We start from the raw sequence: 22,430 nt of genomic DNA on the forward strand, positions 1-22,430 counted from the left end.
TTTTCTTTAAATGTTGTTTTGAAATTCAAGGATCCTAATTGTGGAGCTCTTTTGTCTCCTTCCTAGAGTGAAGTTTGATGACCTGATACAGCATTTTCCTGTTAGTTAAAAAGGGATTTTTACCCAGATAACATTTTCTGTGGTGGGTCTGTCTCTCTGTCTCTGTCTGTCTCTGTCTCTCTGTCTCTGTCTCTGTCTCTCTCTCTCTAACACACACACACAAACACACACACACACACACACACACACGCACACGCACGCACATTTACTTTATTACTTTATAAGTGTGTGCATTAGGGGATGAGGGGCATGCCTGGTGTTCTCAGAGGCTAGATGAGAGTGTCAAATGCTCTGAAACTGGAGTTATAGACAATTGACCTTCCATGCATGTGGGTGCTGTAAATTGAACCTACATTATCTGAAAAAAAAATTGTCACTATTTTTAAGCACTCAACCACTACCCCAGGCTTTCCACCCCCTTTTTTTTAGTTGAACAAATTGGTTTCTAACAATATACTCTGATCATATATTGTTCCCTTCCCCCAATTCCTTTCAGATTCTCCCTTACTTCATGCCATTCTACTCTCTCTCTCTCTCTCTCTCTCTCTCTCTCTCTCTCCCCCCCCCAGTCAAAAGTAAAATCATAAAAATATCAAGATCATAATCAAAGTATCCAAGCAAAGACCAGTCAGACAAACAAATGTCCAAATAAAACAATATGAGAAAAATCATCCATAAAACTACCAACAATTATGTTTTCTGTTACCCACCTATTCCTAGCCATGGGGCCTAGCCTGAACTGTTAAGATATACACAGACTACCCAGGTTCAAGCCTGATGGGCTTTCAGTGCTTAGACAGTGTAATGCACAGTGGCTCCCACCTATAACCCGGAAGCTATTTGCAAGTGGCATCCACTTGCAAAGGGAAATAGGTTTCTCCTTTGCCAATAATGCCTATGGTCACTTTTTTGTACTGTAGACTTTCTGCTTTTTCACATCCTATTTTTCTTTCCTTGTACATAATCAGTGAAAATGAAGAAAGTAAGTTAGTCGTGATAAAATGTTCTACAGTTTAAAATGTTAATATGAATAAAGAAAATAATTATGATTCATTATACAGCCAGGGACCTTAAAGTTAGCCAGGATAGGAAACTAAGATAATTAGTGAAAGTTCTGCCTCAGAATTGCTTTTGTCTGAGATTTATTGTTTGTGTTGTGGCTCCTGCAGTTGCTGAACTGCTGTTTTGTTGTTGCTATTATGAGACTGGCAGTTACTATGTAGCTCAGGCTTGTCTGGAGTTTAGTATATAGACCAAGATGACCTTTAGAGATTCACCCATCCTTACAAATGATGGGATTAAAGGTGTGTACTACCAGGCTCCCAAGGTGAGGACTTTGAGATATCCACCCATGGAATGAGAGAATGAATTAAAGTTTGGCAGGTGATTATATGTGGATATGTTTATTCTGAGTGCTGTGGAAATGAAGAAAATATATGTTATAGAATGTATTTCTCTTTGATACATGTGAGAACATGGTCAAAAGATGATGTATGGGGGACAATGTCTTGGGAAAATCTGAGAGAAGCTCTAGATAAAAAGACTGGCCCAAGTGGACAAATTGCCCCAGGAAAATGTTACCATAAAGCCAAATGCTGTACTAGTGAACTTCTGAAAGATTTTAAAGGCCAGACAGCAACTTACAGAAAATATGAGTGCTAAATAATTCACATGCTAAAGATTAACTTTAAGGCTGGGTGTGGCAATATGTGCCTTTAATCCCAGGTACTAAGACCAGAGGCTGATACTTATGATTTTTTAGCATAGCCTGGTCTATGTAGTGTGTTCCAGGTCAGCAAGGACTTCATAATGAGATCCTTTAAAGGTGTTGCTGTTGTTGCTGTTGTTGTTGTTGTTGTTGTTGTTGTTGTTGTTTTTGTTGTTGTTGTTAATTTTTAAAAGTCATGCATGGTGGATCTCTTCATGTTTGAGGCCAGCCTGATCTACTGAGTTCCAAGAAAGCCATGGCTATTAAACAGAGAAAGTCTATGTCAAAAACAAAAACAGAATCATCAAACTTCTTTTTAGCCAGGCCCTGGTGTCTCATGCCTTTAATCCCAGCACTTAGGACGCAGATACCATTGCACTCTGAGTTTCAGGCCAGCATGGTCTACAGAGAAAGTCTGTCTCTGGAAAAAAAAATAGAAAAACAAAAAGAAAAACAAAAGCAAAATACGCCCTACCAACATTTTAAAATGATTAAGTTTATCTTATGGGTAAACAATTATCTCCCACAGAGTGTTGTGTACCTTTCTCTCCTGAACCAAGATAAACTGGGGGAGATATTATTTTCCCAGCCCTATGATTTTCAGCCATCTGTGTGTAGTTTGTTCTATGGAACAGCAGGGTCATGCTACTACTTTGGAGCATATGAACATGAGAAATCTGGAACTTGCTTCATTAGCTATGCCTACTATATGAAGTCCAGGGACAGTAAGATGGTAGATGATGTGATTGGAGCCCAGCCCTATGCTTCTACTGCCAAGTGCCTGAACATTAGCTCCCTGATCTTCAGCATCCTCATGCTCATTATCTGCATCATAATTTTCTCAACCACCTCTGTGGTAGTCTTTCTGTCGTTTTCACAAAGAATGCCACATTCTGGATTCTAGCTGCCCTGTGTTCCACAGTCCACATCTGGCCTTTCCCCGAGGCTAAGGCCTTGACCCTTTATGCTATGTGTATGCAAATGTTACCTTCGCATATCTGTCCACAGTGGATTCAATAAAGTGCACTTGGTGGCAAAAAAGAAAAAGAAAAAGAAAAGCACTAGAATGTTTTAAGTGCAGCTTAATAGGGCATAGTAGTAGGAGCAGGGAAGACAGTGGTACTAAGTGTGACTTGAACATTGGAGACCTGGATCAAGGGGTTTCAGAGAATAATACATGCTATAGAGGTTGTTCATGTGATAATTTGGGCTGGTGGCTGATTTCTTCCTTTCTACTCTCCCTCACATGGACACACACACACACACACACACACACACACACACACTCCCTGGCCCTACCCTATGTTGAAGTATAATGGATAAACAACTTAGAACATGCAAAATGGAACGTCCTTTGGTATAGGACAATTTCAGAACAACCTAATATTTTGCTTGTGTTGCTTGGTGGTTGGTGGCCAGTATTACATAGATTTCTTTTGAAAAAGAGTAAGCTGAACAAGGAAAAGAAATATAAAATATTTGGTTTGAGGAGAAAAGGAGCATCAGAAAATAGTTTAAAGAAGAGGCTAAAGCAAAATGGAACAAAAAGAGATTGATGACCTCCGGGCAAGGCCCTGCCCAGCTAAACTTCCAACTTGTGAAATGGAATTTAAAAACAGCTTTGGTTCAGATGTGGCAGTACATAACTTTTACCCCAGAACTCAGAAGACAGAGATTGGTGGACTTCTAAGTTCAAGGTCAGAATGTCCTGGAGATCAAGATGTAGGATAGCCAAACTTAGACAATAAGGAAAGTATAAAAAATGGAAAGTTGGTGAAGATGTAATTAAAGTAGGGAGCCACATTCTGGACCAGAAATCAGCAGTACTTCAATGCTTTGGTTAAATACAGGGTTCCAGAAATTAGTAAGACTCCAGACCTTAGCATAGCTTGTTGAAAATATCATCCATGCTATAAAACTCAGCAAGTAGACAGCACCTGCCAACACTAAAGCAAGTCATAATCTATCAAAACCTGTATAGTTCTGGTAAAGTCTCATAATGTACTAACCTTGCTTTTAGATTCTGTAGTTCTACTCCTGGCTAGATTTCCTTGTTAACTGAAGTCTGACAACTCTGAACACAGTTTCTATGCTTAAAAGCTTACACTGAGGAAGGCTCAGAGCTACATTGGGATCTTGAATTCCCCATGTAGTTGCTTGCTAGCTAATAAAGATTTTCTACCAGTTTAAACCCATGTACAAGCAGTCTTCTCTGGTGAAAACCCCACAACATTTCTGGAGGTCCCACCAAACTCTCAGAGATCAGTCCTCAAGACACTGGGGGTCTCAGAATCACTTGGAGCAAGGAAAAGTCTTTTGGTCAAGGGAATTCTAGGAGGTGCAGAGACTGAGATGTTCCAGCTCCATGGGGCTCTGCTTGATCAAATACTGCCTAATTCCTTAGAGGTGTCTAATACTTCTAAATTAGTACGTCATAGGGTCTGTTACCTCTAGATGTAAGTCTGGTCAGGGCACCTTCTGGTTGGACAGACAGGAAAGTTCAGACAGGAATGAGGATCTGGTGCGCAGGATCCATATAAACATTACTAGATCATTCTATCTGCTCAGGTGTATGAATGTGTGGTAGTCACTCCCGGTTGTCCTTTTATGTCTGTGTGTTTTTGACAGTTCTTTTTCACCCTATTAACCAGTGGCTCCCTTTGGTGTAAAAAACCTCTGGCATAAAATCTTTGTCTTATATTGAATCCTTTTGCAACACCCCCACCCCCACATGTTGCCCAGAGAAACCTAAAAAAAAAAAAAAAAAAAAGCTCTATTTGTCTACTCCTCGAGCAGGAGCACTCAATTATTTAGTTGCTTGAATCCTGCTCACAGGGTTGGCCCCTGTATGGAGGAGGGGAAAAGCCAGGTATTTCATCCAGGGCCCCTTGTCCTCTAAACAGAATGCACACAGGATAGGGAAAATAGTTTCCCCAGATGAGCATTCCCTCTACACCAGTCATTATGCTCTAATCAGCCACAGAGAAGGGAAAAATTACTGGGGGCTAAGTTTGAAGGAAAACAGAAAGTTCCACCCCTTTTCTCTTTTATGATTGTTGTCACTCTTAATCAGTGATCCATAAAACGCAGCACTTTCTAAAGAAAAGGAACCAAGCTGCCCCTGGGATGGGCAGCCAGACAACACAGCCTAGACAAAAGGGACTTTCCCTTATATACCAGCCTGGCTAAGGAGACTTTATCTAAATCTCAGTGGTACTTTTTAGAAAGACAGCTGAAAAACAGGACACCCAATTGTCCTAGATTCTATAAAAATGTTATAAAATATAAAAAAATGAATTAGCAGACCCCAGTTGTTGGAAGTAGCTCAAAGGGTGTATAACAACAGACACAATAAAATTGGGACAAAACCTTTGGCAAGAACTGAAATGTACTGTCGCTTTTTCTGAGGAGACTCAGTTAGACTTATAGATAACAAGAAAAGTTTTGGTGTCTCATTCTCTGTTTGATAAAAACATCCCCTCCCAAGGACTTGACCAACACCAAGCTCTTAGAATGGTCCAACTAATCAGGTTTTTCTCCCTCCATTCAGAGAGAACAATACATACTGTCTCTGGAATCAAAAGGGAAAATTGCAGTTCATATTGCTTGGATCAAAGAATCAGGCATCCTGATACCTTGCTAGTCACCGAGAAATATACTTTTCCTGCCTGTGAAGAAATGTAAGACACCTGATTGTCATGAAATGGATTATTTCAAACACACACACACATACACACACACACATGAGCACACACAATGATGCATGCTGTCTTGGACCTGAAAGATGTGTTTTTCAACTCTCATTGACAGAGGTAAGTCAAATCATCTTTGATTATAAAAGGAACTTACCTAGACCAGGTTGCTCGAGGATTTAAAGTCATTAAATACAGACTTTCTGGCCTTCCATCAGAGGTTTCCTGGAAAATAGATCACTGAGGGGATTGCTGCAAGAGTTACAGATCTCATAGTACATAAAGTAGGCTAAGAAAGCCCAGCGTTTTTATAGAACACAATTTATTTTTGGCTACCAGCTTAAGAGAGTAAAAAGGAGCTTGTCTCAATGTAGCATTGATGCCATTCTTCAGATCCCAACTCCAAACACTAAGAGACTAGTTTGAGAGTTTGAGATTTGAGAGCCAGGTACAGCCTCTGAATTGCTGCCTCCAAGTACCAGAGTTTAAGGAAATAGCAAGGCATTATACATTATATATTATACATTAGCACAGTGGAACAGAGCACTAAGCCTCGAATTTGAACTGAGAATAAAGAAAAGACAAAAGGATTTTAATTCAAACTTTGGGGCTTGGAAATACCTTGTATATAACCTTGAAAGGATTGGACCCTGTAGCCACAGGAGGGCCCCACCTGTCTAAGAGCTGTGAAAACTCCAGCAATTTTAATAAAAGAAAACAACGAAGTTCTGAGTAAAGCTCTTACACTCACAGCACCCTCCTGTGAAAAATATCAGAATGTTGGCTGTCAAATGACTGTGAGACTCAGTACTAGGCTCATCCTTGAGTCTGGTTTGAGAAACACCCCATTATCAATCCCAATATCGTCTTTCCTTATGACTAACCCATATGTCCTCATTCATGACTCTCACAAGATAAAAGGCAAAACTGTTATAGTTACTTCAACTGAAATGATTTGGGCTCAAGTTAAGCAACTCATGTGGAGTTCACAAAACTTTCTGAGTTGCTCACACCAAGGTATCTTAAATAGAGAGTGAACCGCTAACATAGGATGTCTCAGTCAGATTCTAGTTCATACTCAAGTGGATTCAAAACAAAAAGCTCTTATGCAGGAAGGGGTCCAAATGATAGACCAACATTCCCATAAACTCTGGAAAATACTGACTTCATCAAGATCCAGCTTACTGAGGAAAGACAAAAGTGTTTGCTACATTTTATAGATACCTTTTCTTAATGGGTAGAACTATTCCTTATCTGGACTGAAACTGCTCAAATAGTAGCTAAGAAGCTCCTCCAGGAACTAATCTCATTATTTAGCGTCCGTCTAGTAATGGGCTTTTATAGTCTAAACTTCTTGATTAATAGCTAGGTCTTAGACATAGAATGAAAATTCTATTTTCCATATAGGCCTCAGAGTTCTGGCCAGATTTAAGAAAAAGAAAAAAGATGTTAAAAGAAACATTAATAAACCACTCATTGGAGACCACCAAAGGATGGATAGGCCTCCTTTTGTTTTGCTTCTGCCCACTGTACCCATATACAGAGAAATTTACCCTTCTATGAAATTACGTTGGGAGATCTTCACTACTGCTTCCTATGCTCAGAGACCAGCAATTGGCAGAACTCTCTAACCATTAATTTCTTAAGTCACTACAGGCAGACTGGAGAGATGGCTCAGTAGTTAAGAGCACTGACTGTTCTTTCAGAGGTTCTGAGTTCAATTCCCAGCAACCACATGGTGGCTCACAACCATCTGTAAGCCAACACCTTCTTCTGATATGTGTGAAGACAGCAACAGTATACTTATATAAACAAAGTAAATGTAAAAACCAAACAAACAAACAAACAACAACAACAACAACAACAACAACAAAAAACAGTCACTACAGGTACTACAGCCATTAATAAAGACTTTGTCTATCAGAGAGAGCCAGCTTACCTCTGAGAATCTGCCATCAGTTTCCCCCTGTCCAGTCTAGTAATATTGACTGTGTCATTTAGGTAGCCAAAGATGCAAAGAAATCAACTTTAAAAGATTCCTTACAGTGTTTCTCTCCATTCCTATTATTGTGAAAATAGCTGTCATTAAACATTGATCCACCTTACCCAAGTCAAGGAAACAGAAGCCACAGATGCTACTGCCAAATAAACTGTTTCTAGACTACAGACTCATTGAAAATAAGGTCTCACTGGTCTTCAGGTGTTTTCATTCTCTGCTCCTCTACCTCCTCTTGAAACATATGTTTTGTATGAATAGAGATTTGGAACATGGGAATTTCCATTACAAAAATTGGATTTATAAAATTGACCCTTCCTAAAGAAACTTCTTTAAATGATTCTGTTTTTGGAAAACAGAAAACAAACAACATGGAATCAGACAATATGCCACAGAAAGGGTCACTGGGAATGGAGTTAAACATTCCTACCCAATAAATAAGTGAGGAGTGCTGGTTATGCTGAGATACCCTGCCCCTGTACTACATGAATGTGAGAACTAACCAGATTTGAGTCTATTGACCAATGAAAGTCAGTGTGACTAGAGACAGCCTAAAGTAATGTTAAAGGACTTATAAGTAACAAGAAACTTGTGTAATATATAAAACCTTTTAGTCTAGGCACTTCCCTTCTTCTGATTACTGCTATTCTGCTTTTGGGTTAATTCATATGGACAACCACAGTATTACTGAGCTTCTGATACTAACTACTCTGTGTATACGTACTAATGGTTTGACTAAATAAATTCATTAGCCAGCATCTAGGAGTATTAAAATTTTAGTTTTTGAATTAAAACAATAGTTAAAAATCCCCTGTCAGAGGTAATTCTACAAAATTGGACAAACTTAGAAATCTCAAGAGATAAAAGAAAGATTAGATGAACAGTGGAACTCTGCATTTTACACTAAAAGAAAATGAGTCTTGACTTGTTCACTAAGACCAGTGAGTAATATAACAGAGATTCAGACCTTAATTGGCCCCCAGAACATAGCACAACTGATTTCATGAAGAAAGTAACAATCAGTGTGTAAACTCAGCATGTAGACAGCACCTGCCAGAATGAAAGCAAAGACATAATTCATTAAATTTGTATAGTTTTGGCAAAGTCTCAAAATGCATTAACTTTGCTTTCTAGCTTTTGTAGTTCATGCCTCTGGCTAAATGTTTTTGTTAATTGAAATATGTCAACCCAGATCATGCTTTTTTTCTGCTTAAAATTCACCACAGGAAATATTCAGGTTAACACTGGGTTCTCCAAATCTCAGTATAGTCCATAGCTGACTAACAAAGACTTTTACTGGGTTCAACCCATCCCTAAGTAGCTTCTCCTGGTGAATACTGCTCAACAGGCCATGTGGTTCTGGCTTTAGAGTCAAGGATATTGGAAAGATCTTAGAAAAACATTCTTCACACCTATGCAAAGCCACTGAGGTCATGAATGTGTCTGGAGAGTATGTGCATATAGGCCTAAAGTGGATATTTTTTGAAGCTGTGAAGCCTTGATTGCCTTAGAGACCTTAAAAATTTTAACATGCCAGAGCCAAGAGATACCTGCCAAGAAAAGGTGCTCACAGGCTGTGAAAACAGCCAAACAGAGAAGAGCATGTATCTGTCAACAAAGCTAAAAGAGTTGCAGATATGAAAAGCACATTGGCATTGAACATGGAGATGCAGAGTTTGGAGTTTGCCTACCTTCTTTTCAGCCTTGTTTTGGTCCAATATTTCTTCATAATGCTTACTTTCCTCCCTTTTGGAATAGTAATGTATATCATGTGGCATTGTATATGGGAAGTGTTTAATCTGCTTTTTTATGCTAATGAGATGGTGTGCTTGTTTATTTTTACATATAAAATTAAATTAAATCTTAATGGAATATTTGAAACTATGGGATTCTGACATCCTTAATACTTTTCAGTGTTGATCTCACACTTCAATCGAAAGTATTAAATGTAAAAGTATTGGTTCCATTTCAAAAATTTTTGAAAATTCTATTCTGACTTGATGTCAATTTTTTTTAATTTTTAAAGTGATTCCCCCTTTATTTATTTATTTATTTATTTATTTATTTACATTTCAAATGTTGCTCCCCTTCCCATTCCCCCTTCCACAAGGGGGGATGATAGAGGGGTGAGGCAGGAATGGGTAATCTGCTTTTCTTTCTTTCTTTTTTTTTTTGGAGACAGGAGGTTTTATTGATGCTGATGGGGGTAGGAAAGGCCCCCAGGAGCATGGGGCCTGAGTCATTCAGCAGGTGCATCAATCCTGGGCACATGGGGCAGGTTAGGGCACATTTTTCTTCTGAGGATTCTGTGGCTCCTCCCTTGGGAGAAGGAGAGAACATTTTTGAGAGCCTACTTCAAGAACTAAGACAGAGAGAGGTTAGAGCCCCTATCTTGAGGAGGCATCACATCAGGCAGCAACAACTTTGTGGAAAGCTGGATGAACTGCTCAGTAGCAGGAAATGGAGGGGAGCACTGGGTTAGCCTCTTAGAAAGATCAACCTGGTTAAGGTGAACTCATGGAATACTTGGTATTCCCAAGCAGAGTAGGGTGGGGCCCAAAGCCCCTTTCCCTGTGTACCTCCTTAAGGAATAAAAGGCATTCAGGGAGTTCCCAGCAGAGGGTGCCAGAATTAGTCCTTAAGGCACAGCTGGGGGCAGACAAGGTGCCAAGGCACAAATGGTGGAGGGACAAGGGATAGCCCCCAAGCTGAGGCCCAGGGTGACAAGAGGATGCAGGACTGCCCATGCTTTATTGGTGTTGGGTTGAGCACTGCCCGGACATCCTCAGCAAACACCTCCTGCTGCAATGCTGAGCACTGGAGGTAGCGCACAGCATGAATCTGCTTGGCCAGTGCCTGTCCCTGCTGTGGTGTGATGGGTGCTTGGCCCTGCTCCTTGAGGCGCCGTAGGGTATCAGACTGGGCTGTCAGGTCCTTCTTGGTGCCAACCAGGAGGGTGGGCACATCAGGCAATTGGTGACACACCTCTGGGTGCCATTTGTGCCTCACGTTCTCATAGGAGGGTGGACTGGCGATGGAGAAACAGATGAAGAAGATGTTGGACTGAGGATAGGAAAGGGTGTGGTCAAACTCCTTCTGGCCGGCAGTGTCTCACAGGTTTAGGTTTATGGTGTGCCCATCAACCGCACTGTGGGCGCTGTAATTGTTGAACACAGTGGGGATGTATTCCTTGGGGAAGGTATTAGTTGTATAGCAGATGAGAAGGCACATCTTTCCTATGGCCCCATCGCCCACCACCACACACTTGATGCTCTGCATTGTGTGGTAAAGTCACTACCTTGGAGGCAGTGTCTCCTCCCTCTTCTGGACTCCACTGGAATTAGTGACCTGGTGCCCTCCTTGTGGAGGAGAGCCGGGGGCAGCTATGGGCTCCATAATCTGCTTTTCTAACTCTGATTTTACAGGGCCTTTCGGTTAAGAGATTGCTATGAGTCTCAAAGGAAATTTTGAACTTTTAAATATTGTTTGATAAACAATGTGAAATCTTGAAGTTGTATAGAATGCAGTTTTGTATTATGACATGGTTCTGATCCTGCGGGGACTAAGGAGTTTAATGTGTTGGTTTGAATGAAATGACCTCCTAGGGTCACAGGGAGTGGCACTATTAGAAGGTGTGACCCTGTTAGAGTATGTCTGGCTCTCTTAGAGGACTTGTGTCCCTGGCAGTGGGCTTTGATGTTTCATAAGCTCAGGCCATGCCTAGTGTCACTTTTTTCCTGTCGCCTGCCAATCTGGATATAAAACTCTCAGCTACCTTTCCAGCACTATGTTTCTCTAGGTGTCGCCATGCTTCCTGCCATGTGGATAACAGACTAAATCTATGAAGCTAACCCTCATTAACTGCTTTCCTTTATAAGAGTTGCCATGGTCTTGGTGTCCATCCCCTGTAATAGAAAACCAATTAACATACATATACATGAACAACCAAATACTATTCAGCTGCAAAAAAAAATGACATTTATAGGTTAATATATAAAAAGGGAAATTAAAATATGGGGTGAGTAATAATCCCCCAAAAGACAAATGTTTTATATAATGTATAAAACATATATATACATATATTATCATACATTTAAATAGTGTGTTTATATGTGTATGCATGTGGTATGTGGTATGTGGTATGTGGTGTGTGTGTGTGTGTGTGTGTGTGTGTGTGTGTGTGTGTAGGCTTCAGTGAAAATTTAAAAACTAGAAAGGCAAACTTATGAAACCAGAGAATGATATGACTTCCGTGGTAATGGACTGGCAGGGTTATTAATATGAAAATGGCCAACATACCCAAAGCAACTAACAAATTCTATATACTCGTTAGTAATATCCTTCACAAAAATTGGAAAATAGTAATCAGAATCTCAAGCAGAAACACAAAGGACTTACTATAGCAAAAAAAAAATCCTGAATAATATATGAGCAGGAAGTATCTACCATCCTATATTTCAAGTTATACTACAGAGCTTAGGTTAAAAAAATGGTACTGACATAAGACACCTATCAATGGAATAAAATTGAGGATTCACATATAAGCTCACACTAACACAACCATGTTATTGTTTAAAAATATGAAAAAAATCAATAAATGATGCTCAGGGTCATATACAAGGATGAGTCTGGATTCTTACCTCTAACCCTACACAGACTTAACTGCAAATGAAATGAGGACTGCAACTTAAGACCCAGTGTCCTGAATCTGATACAGTAGAACGTATGTGATGTACTTGAACTCACTGACACAGGAATTGACATTCTTAACAGATGCTGGGGACAACATACAATGACAGGTACTGCCAGCAGTAGGCTGGAATGGAAACATCTCAGAAGCCCATGGCAGCTCCCTGTAAAGTAGGGTGGTGTCTGGGACCATGAGAAGCAGGAGACACATCCCTCCAGGGGACCTGCCATCTGAAATAAGAGGCTGCCTGCAGTAGGCCAGGATGGAGACATCTCAGTAGCCCGCAGCAGCTCTTTGTATAAACTGGTTGTTCCCATTTCTCCTAACCTTAGCCCTGGACAACGGTTATATAGATTTCATTTGTGTGTGACTGCCTTTCAGTTGGCCTTGGTGTGCATAATTATTCTATTATATCTGACTTTCCTACTTCTTTCTCCTTTTGCTCTGGTGAATTCTGTGAAACTAGATGTTCCTTGCTGTTATGATTCTTAAACAATTGGAAATTGAGGTTTAGAGGCACAGCATTACACAGCCCTAATGGCCCAGGTACATGCTGTGTGTTCTTATCTTGGAAACAATGTAATAACTGCACAATAGTAGTTCCAGATTAATGCTTGACTTTCAAAGAAAATTTAAAGAAATTATTATAAAATGAATTAGAGCCAACATTGGGACCTTAAGAAAGGAAAAATTTAATGAAGTTAGGAAATAAGTTTTATATAACACTTGAGAGTGGTTCCTGAATAAGAATGTGTAGAATATATAAAATTATATACTAGTAAAACTAAGTCAAAATGCTGGGACTCTTATGAGAGTCATTGTGTGCAAGGAACAGAAAGCTAGCAGAATCACTGAGTTAAGGGTTAACTTGATTCTTTCTGGCCACTGTCTGGCAGCTTTGCTCGTGTCATTTATCATTAGAGCTTCACAGAAAAAATGCAAGTAGCTGACTTCGTAGCTTTGAGTTCTGAAGTATAATAAGTTAAAAGTTAAAGTTTAAATGATTATAAGTTTGTAATTATTATTATTTTGGCCTCAGGCCTGGGAATAGGGGAAGCTTGGAACTTTGGGGAACAATTGTAATCCTTAGTTCTTTGTGGGATGTGGTTATTCTTCTGAATTTGATTTGGCAATGATTATACAGTGTCTTTTTTCTACCTGCTTTTGGATTATAAATAAAAGACTGGGGCAAGAGAAAGGCTAGCAAGCTTGAGAAGAATATGTGAAGAATGAATGAGAGAGAACATGTGAAGAGTGAATGAGAGCGAGCATGTGGGAGCGAACATGAGAGAATGAGAAGAGAATGTGAAGAGTAAGTAAAGATAGAATGTGAGGTGTGTATGAAGATTGTGCATGTGAGTGAAATTAGAGTGCATGTGGTGTGTGTGAGATATGTGTGAGGTGTGTATCAACAGTGTGTATGAGAATGAAAGGGTAATGAACAGAGGTGTGCATAAGTGTTGCAGTTTGAGAAAAGAAAAATGCAATAAAAAATTCAGAGTGCTCAAGAGAATGCAGAATGTGTGTAGCCTCAAGCTGTGAGAGACAGAGAGAGAGAGAGAGAGAGAGAGAGAGAGAGAGAGAGAGAGTGAGTTTAAGCCTTGAAATTTCCTGTCAGTTTGTACCCAAATGTAGTCTGTGTATATTTATTATACACCTTCCAGATATCCCTGCTTCCAGTTGAGAACTCTGATCCTGTTTTGAGGCTGGACCCTGGCAAACAGAAAGCTCTACAAGTAATAAATGTAACTTCATAAAGCTGAAAAGTTTTTGTACAGCAAAGGACACCATCATTAAATTGAAGGAATAGCATTTAGTTTGGAAAAAAATCTCTTTCACGTATATGTTTAATAGAGAAATTTTGGAATATACAAATTATTTCTAAAATGTAATATTATGAAAAGCAATCTACTTCAAGAGGGTCTTGAGTATATAAGTATATACATATATTCACTCAGTAACAACTAATCGTGAAAGAGGCCATTGATTTGAATGAGTTCATGGAGGTAGGAAAATTAGAGGGATTGGAAGGAGGGAAGAAAATAGAGAAATATAAGTTATAATCTCAAAAATATAGAATTTTCAAAATGGGCCAGCAAACAAAATATAAAATTCTGAAAAGAGGAAACACAAATGGCTGAGAAGTATTATAAATACATTCAACATGTTTACTTCTCATGAATGAAAATTAAAAACATTTAGAGATATAATCTTATACCAATGAGAATAGCTAAGATAAATATACAAATTAAACCAATGCTGTCACAGAAACATGGAAAGAGGAACTCTGGTAGGAGTGCAAACTGATATAAGTACTATGGAAATCAGTGTTTAGGTTATGAAATAAACTAAGAATATGTTTACCACATTATCTAACTATAGCATTCTTGGTCACATACCAAAAAGAACCCATATCAAACTACTAGCATACCTGCACATCCATATTCACTGGTTTTATATTTACAGTACCTGTGAAATGAAAATAGCTTAGATGTCTATCATTCAAGTAATAGATAATAAACATTTATTATAAATTTACATAATATAAACTCATTATTAAACTCATGAGAAATTGAAAATATGAAATTCATGGGTAAACAACAGAGCTAAAAACAATTATTCTGAAGTAGGTAACAGAGACCCAGAAAAATAAAGAAAAGCTTTGTATATTTTATCTTATTTGTAGGTGTATGTTTTTAATTTTCTGAGATGTATGTTTCATTTTGAAAATCCATCAGTACTGTAATTAGTAAAGGGAAATGGAATTAAATAGAGGAATGATATTGCAATGTAGTTGGGCCATCTTTGGTAATGCTCGGCACCAAATTCTCTATACCCTTAACTCTAACGTTTTAATGGCAGAATTTTTATAATAGTGGTGCCTGGCCAGGATCTTACTCCATAGAATAGGCTGGCTTCACAGATTTCCCTCTGTTTCTCTTTTCTACCACTGAGAATAAGTTTACACACTGAGAAAGAAATGAGGGAAATGACATTCTTCAAAACAGTCCCAAATAACATAAAATACCTCGGTGTGAATCTAACATAGCAAGTGAAAGATCTGTATGAAAAGAATTTCAAGTCTCTGAAGAAAGAAATTGAAGATCTCAGAAGATAGAAAGACCTTCCATAATCATGGATTGGCAGGATTGATATAGTAAAAATGGCCATCTTTCCAAAAGCAATCTACAGATTCAATGCAATCCCCATCAAAATCCCATCTCAATTCTTTATAGAGTTAGAAAGATCAATTTACAAATTCATTTGGAATAACAAAAAACCCAGGACAGCAAAAACTATCCTCAAAAATAAAAGAACTTGTGGAGGAATCACCATCCCTGACATCAAGTAGTATTACAGAGCAATAGTGATTAAAAAAAAAAAACTGTATGATATTGGTACAGAGACAAGCAGGTAGATCAATGGAATAGAATTGAAAATCCAGAAATAAACCCACACACCTGTGGTCACTTCATCTTTGATAAAGGGGCTAAAGCCATCAGTGGAAAAGAGGTAGAATTTTAGATAAATGGTGCTGATTCACCTGAAAGTCAGCATGTAGAAGAATGCAAATCAATCCATTCTTATCTCCCTGTACAAAGCTTAAGTCCAAGTGGATCAAGGACCACCACATAAAACCAGATACATTGAAACTAATAGAAGAAAAAGTGCGGAAGAATCCTGAACACTTGAGCACTGGGGAAAATTTCCTGAACAAAACACCAATGGCTTATGCTCAAGGATCTCAAATGGGACTTAATAAAACAGCAAACCTTCTGTAAGGCAAAGGACACTGTCATTAGGACAAAATGGCAACCAATAGATTGAGAAAAGAACTTTGCCAGTCCTACATCTGATAGACGGTTAATATCATATGTGTGTGTGTGTGTGTGTGTGTGTGTGTGTGTGTGTGTGTGTGTGAGTGTCTGTGTGTGTGTATATATATATATATATATATATATATATATATATATATATATATATCAAGAAGTTAGACTCCAGAGAGTCAAATAACCCTATTAAAAATGGACCTCAGCACTACACAAAGAATTCTGAGCTAAGGAATATTGAATGGCTGAGAAGTACCTAAAGAAATGTTCAACATCCTTAGTCATCAGGGAAATGCAAATCAAAGCAACCTTGAGATTCCACATCACACCAGTCAGAATGGATAAGATCAAAAACTCAAGTCACAACAGATGCTTTCTAAGATGTGGAGAAAGAGTAACACTACTCCATTGTTGGTGGGATTTCAAGCTGGTACGACCACTCTGGAAATTAGTCTGGAGGTTCCTCAGAAAATTGGACATTGGACTACTTGAGGACCCAGCTATACCACTCCTGGTCATATACCCAAATGATGCTCTAACATATAACAGAGACACATGCTCCACTGTGTTCATACCAGCCTTATTTATAATAGCCAGAAGCTAGAAAGAACCCAGATGCCATTTAACAGAGGAGCGGATACAGAAAATGTGGTACATCTACATAATGGAATATTACTCAGCTATCAAAAACAATGACTTCATGAAATTCATAGGCAATGAATGGAACTAGAAAATATCATCCTGCGTGAGGTAACCCAATAACAAAAATACACACATGTCATTTACTCACTGATTAGTAATATTAGCCCAAATCTCAAATTACCCAAAATACAATCCACAGACCACATGAAGCTCAAGGATGACCAAAGTGAAGATGCTTCAGTCTTTATTAAAATGGGGAACAAAAATATTCATAGAAGGAGATAGGGAGACAAAATATGGAGCAGAGTCTGAAGGAATGGCAATTCAGAGCCTGTCTCACCTGGGAAACCAGCCTATGTACACACACACACACACACACACACACACACACACACATACACACACACACACACAGAGGGGGGGAGAGAGAGAGAGAGAGAGAGAGAGAGAGAGAGAGAGAGAGAGAGAAAGAGAGAGAGAGAGAGCGCCAACAATCCTATACAATGTTGCTGAGGCCAAGAAGTGCATGCTGACAGGAGCCTGATATAGTTGTCTCTTGAGAGACTCAGCCAGGGCATGACAAATACAGAAGTGAATGCTAGCAGCAAACCATTGAACTGAGAACAGGGTCCCATTTGGAGGAGTTAGAGAAAGGACTGAAAAAGCTGAAGGTGTTTACAACCCCATAAGAAAAACAATACCAACCAACCAGAGCTCCCAGGGACTAAACCACTACACAAAGAGTACAAATGAACAGACCCATTTCTCCAGCTGCATATGTCACAGAGGATGGCCTTGTTGGTCATCCATAGGAGGAGAAGCCCTTGTTTCTGAGGCTAGATCACCCTATGGAGGGGAATGTCAGGGCTGGGTGGCAGGAATGTGGGTGTTTAGGGATGAGGAAAACCCTTATAGAAGGAGGGGGATGAAAAATGGGATACGAGACTTATGGACAGGAAACAGCAAGGGGGAATAACAGTTGAAATTTAAATAATAAATATCCAATTAAAAAACTGCAAAGGATCATGTTATTTTCTATTTACCTGCAATTACACACAAACCATATAAATATATATATATATATGTACATGCATATATATTATATATACAAATACACACATAATACACATATACATTCATGTGTATCCATACATATAAAGAAAAATAATTTGTACTGACTTTACAGGAAGAAATAAGAGTGATGGGTGGTGGCACAGAGAAGCTAGGACAATACACAGCACAACTGATACCCATTTTGATCTGATTCTCTAGATTCAGGAATTTAGATGCATCATTCCTTTGCTTCACAAGTGTGAGATTTCTATTAAGATCCTCATGTTTTATCAGAGCACAGGGTTCCACTATTGTCTCCAAACCCAATGATTCAAAGGAAGAAGCCACTAGTCCTTAAGCATGAGAAGATCTGATGCCTTAAGAGAGTGACTTAGCAAATGAGTGGATCATGATTATAAATAGTAAATCTTAGATTATATACTACACTGCAGAGAGTGTGTGTGTAAAAGAGAGAAATGGAAGTGAGGGAGGGGATGAAAGGAAGAGCAAGAGAAAGAATGGGGAGAGAGGAAGAGAGATTACAAATTGGAATGAAAGTGTTAAAGAGATTACAGGGTTCAAAAGGGCTTCACTGAAGGCAGAGAACCTGCCATAGATGATGTAAGCAGAAGCCCAACATGGGGATCAGAAAGAAGCTGTATAAACTTCAATGAAGACATAAAGCTTCTCCAAGGTGTAAAGGTACCCAATTTAAATTTGGACAGTCAGTTTTAAGCGAGTTATATGTAACAGTCAGTAGAAACTATTAAGTTTGGAGTTCAGGGAACAGAAGTAGGCTAGTTAGTTGTTTGATTTAACTCAAACTATGGTCATCTGTGCAGAGGGAACCTCAATTGAGAAAATGACTCATCAGATTTACCTGTAGGCAAGTCTGTGGTAGTATTTTCTTGATGGATGATTTATGTGGGAGGATTCAGGCCACTTTTTTTTTTTTTTGCCTTCCCTAGGCATTTCTACCTACATTCTCTTAGAAAGCAGGTTGAGAAGCTATGATGAGGAAGTCAATAACCAGAGTTTCTCTGCACTAGGTCCTGCTTTCAACTTCCTATCTTGAGTGTATCAAAGATGAACCATAATGAGAAAGTACAAACCCAATAAACTCTTTCCTCCCCAAGTTGTTTTTTGTCAGTGTGTTATCAAAACAACAGTAAGCTAACTAATAATATGGCATAAATCCTTCGTTGTGGCAAATTTCCTGGTGATTGTTTGTGGTGAGTCACTTTGTGATCGATGAGTGTGCTTGCCATACCACAATCCTGGGTTACTCCTGCTAGAGTCGTAGATGCTCAGGTATGAGGGTAGTTTTGGTGTTTTCAGACCTGAATTTTCAGATCTTTGTAGTATGCCTTTCATGTGCTCTTGATTTACCTTTATAAATCTGATGCTGGTGTGTGTGTGTGTGTGTGTGTGTGTGTGTGTGTGTGTGTGTGTGTGTGTGTGTGTTTGTGTGTGTGTGTGTGTGTGAATAAGAAGACACGAATGAGAAAGAAAATAAAGGAGGGTCATGTGGGAGGTTTCAGAGGGAGAATTGGTGAGAGAAATAATTATAATCGCCAAAATATAAGAGAAAAATAAATTTTATAAGGAGAGTTTCTAAGACAGAGGTCAACAAGATGCCTTAACAGGGAAGACTGGCTCCATAGACCTGACACACTGAATTCACTCCCCAAAACACGTATGAACATAGACTGGAAGAATGAAATTCACAAAGTTACTCTATGGCCTCTACATATGTACAGAAGCATACAAACATCCATTCACACACAAACTGCAAACGTACATATACAATAATAAGAACAATAATATTAAAATTCAGAGAGTGTTTCTAGTAAATCTAATCACCAAAACATACATGAAATTGAAAGAGAAGAATATGTTTTTGCAAAGTTACTCCCTGGCATCTACATGTTTGCAAAAGTATGTACACCATTCGTCTACACACAAACTCCACATATACATATGCAATAATAATAATAGTGAAATTCAAACAGTGTTTCAAAAGGAATAAATATTGATTAATTTTCTGAATGAATATTGGATTTTATGAATTTGGTTGTTTTATATCACTTGTTTTAAAAGCATTAATGATTATTTCTATTAATAAAGAGTACAGGATCAGGGGAGATAGATCATTCAATGAAGTTCTTTCCTGACAAGCATGCAGACCTTGAGTTTGATTCCACAGAACCCATGAGAAATAGGTGGAGACAACATGTACCTGTAATTCCAGAAATGAAAAGGAGAGACACCAGGATCTTGGAATTTACTGGCTAGTCTAGCCAAATTAGCAAGTTCTGAGTTCAGTGAAAGAATCTGGCTCAAAACTAGATGGTATAAGTAGGAATGGGCAGAAAGTCAGGGAGAGGGAGAAACAAGGAGAGGAAGAGGGAAATGAAGAAGGAGAGAGATTAGAAATTAAGAGCACTTGCTGCTTCACCAAACAATTAGAATTCAGACCCCAGCTTATACATCTCATACCAAGTGGTTCACGTACATTTATACCTTCTGTTCTGGGTCCAAAGACTTCCTTATGGTCACTCTGAGCATGATAGACATGTCTACATGGACACAAACATGAATAAAATAAAGTAAAATATATAGATTAAATGCTTAACTTTGGGCCAAGCCTATGTAACTTGAACAGTTCATTTTGAACTGAATGATATTGAAACCACAAACACTTGACCTTCAGTTCATAAATATATGTATACACATAGCAGTTCTATGTTGTTGAATAATCCCATTACATAACAGAGATCATGCTGGGATAGGCCTGGAAGACACAAAAATGTAAAAGAAAAGTTGCAAAAGGGATCATTATTCTATGTGTCCTTTGAATTAACAATACCTAGGTCTTCCTAAATTACTCTTAATCAGAGGTCTGTGGAAGACTCATGATTCTATCATAGCTGGTTATACTCTGTATGCAGGATCATGCAGAAGTGAACAACTGAAGCACTGGTTACTCCTTCTAGGGATTCTGGAAGGAGAGTTGGATAGAAATTGTAAATTTCCACTGCTTTGTTGTTTCAGTGTATGCATGGTATTTACAAGTGACAAAGTGTGTATGTGGCGGCGGGGAAGCCTAGGAGAACTTGTGGAAATAAACTATTCTTCTCTTTGAGGGAATTATTTTAATTTCTCAAAATTGACAAAAACTAGGATAACAACTGAGCCAACACAGAGTCCCAGAATTAGATTATAAATGAAGCACAAATAACTGAGCACTGACAATGTACCTGATTAAGAAAAAATAATTAATAGCTCCAAAAAAAAAAAAAAAAACAGGTTAGTGGAGGTGGTAGACTAAATAGGGGTCCTGCAAATAGAGGCTAATGAAGAAAACTGTGTATCTTAGTCAGAGTTTCTATTTCTGTAGTAAACATGACCAAAAGCAAGTCAGGGAGAAAAGGGTTGGTTTTGCTTACAATTCCACATCAGGGCTTCATCAAAGGAAGTCATGGCAGGAACTACAGCAGGGCAGAAGTCTGGAGGCAGGAGCTGATGAGTAGAGTGTATCAGAGTTCTCATAACATGTTTACTCCTCATTGCTTTCTCAGTCCACTTTCATATGAAATCCAGGACCACATTCCAGTGAAATCAACATTCGAGATAGGCCGGACCTTCTCACATCAATCACTAATTAAGAAAATTGCTTTGTAGCCTTGCCCACAGCCAGATCTTATGAGGAATTTGCCCAATTTGTATTTCTTTCTCTCAGATGATTTTAATCTGTGTTAAGTTTACATCAAGTTAGCCAGCATAATGCTGAAATGTGTGTTGTATCTCTCCACAGAAGAGAAACTTATGTCAATTTCAAGAACGGGAAGCAAAACCTATGGAGAAAATTATTGTGAGAGAACACATTCATAATGTTTCCCTTAATTAGTAAAATATTCTGTGGTTAAGAAGCTCCAAGGGGAATAGCTATCTGTTTAAAACAGCAGTTTATAATCTTAAAACTCATGAAAGGTAGTTCCTTGTGTTCCTTGAAAGTCATATATACTGTGAAAAGGAAATATGACCTAAGTCTTTGTAATTGGAAACCAGTGAGATTGCTCAGAGGTTAACATGCTCCAAAATCTAACTACGTAAATCTGCATGGTAAAAATAAAGAACTGAGTTTTCCCAAGACCAGGTATGTCCTCTCTCCTCTCCTCTCCTCTCCTCTCCTCTCCTCTCCTCTCCTCTCCTCTCCTCTCCTCTCCTCTCCTCTCCTCTCCTCTCCTCTCCTCTCCCCTCCCCTCCCCTCCCCTCCCCTCCCCTCCCCTCTCCTCTCCTCTCCTCTTCTTTTTTCCTCTTAAGCTCTCTCTATTATTTATTAGTTGCATTTCCATTGCTGTGAACCAAAAAAGCAACTTATTAGAAAAGTATTTATTATGGGCTTGTGATTCCAGATAAGATCTGTGAAGGAGAAGAGGTAGCAGGAAGCAGGTGCCTTATGCTGCTGCTTATAAAATTCACTTCAAACGATAGGCAGGAAGCAGAGAGTGCTAACTTAAAATGACATGAGTTTTGTGAAAGGTCAGAAACTATCCAATGGAATATACTTTGTTCAACAGTGCGCACATTCCCTAATCTTCCCCAAATAACCATCAAATCAGGGTCAAATATTTCAATACTTGAGATTAATAGGGGACATCTTATTCAAACTACCAGTTTCCACTTTTTGGCTCTCATAGTCACAAAATCTCATCATAATGGAAAATATGGTCGATTCAACGTCAAAATTCTTTGT

General features: G+C 38.7%; 1 pseudogene; it reads right to left on the reverse strand.

Moving 5' to 3' along the window:
- The window catches only part of Rhog-ps3 (ras homolog family member G, pseudogene 3), a 142,122-nt pseudogene that overhangs the window by 12,149 nt on the left and 107,543 nt on the right, over window positions 1-22,430 (reverse strand).

This window comes from Rattus norvegicus, chromosome 1 (assembly GCF_036323735.1).
Source record: "Rattus norvegicus strain BN/NHsdMcwi chromosome 1, GRCr8, whole genome shotgun sequence".
In the NCBI taxonomy this organism is placed as follows: Eukaryota; Metazoa; Chordata; class Mammalia; order Rodentia; family Muridae; genus Rattus; species Rattus norvegicus.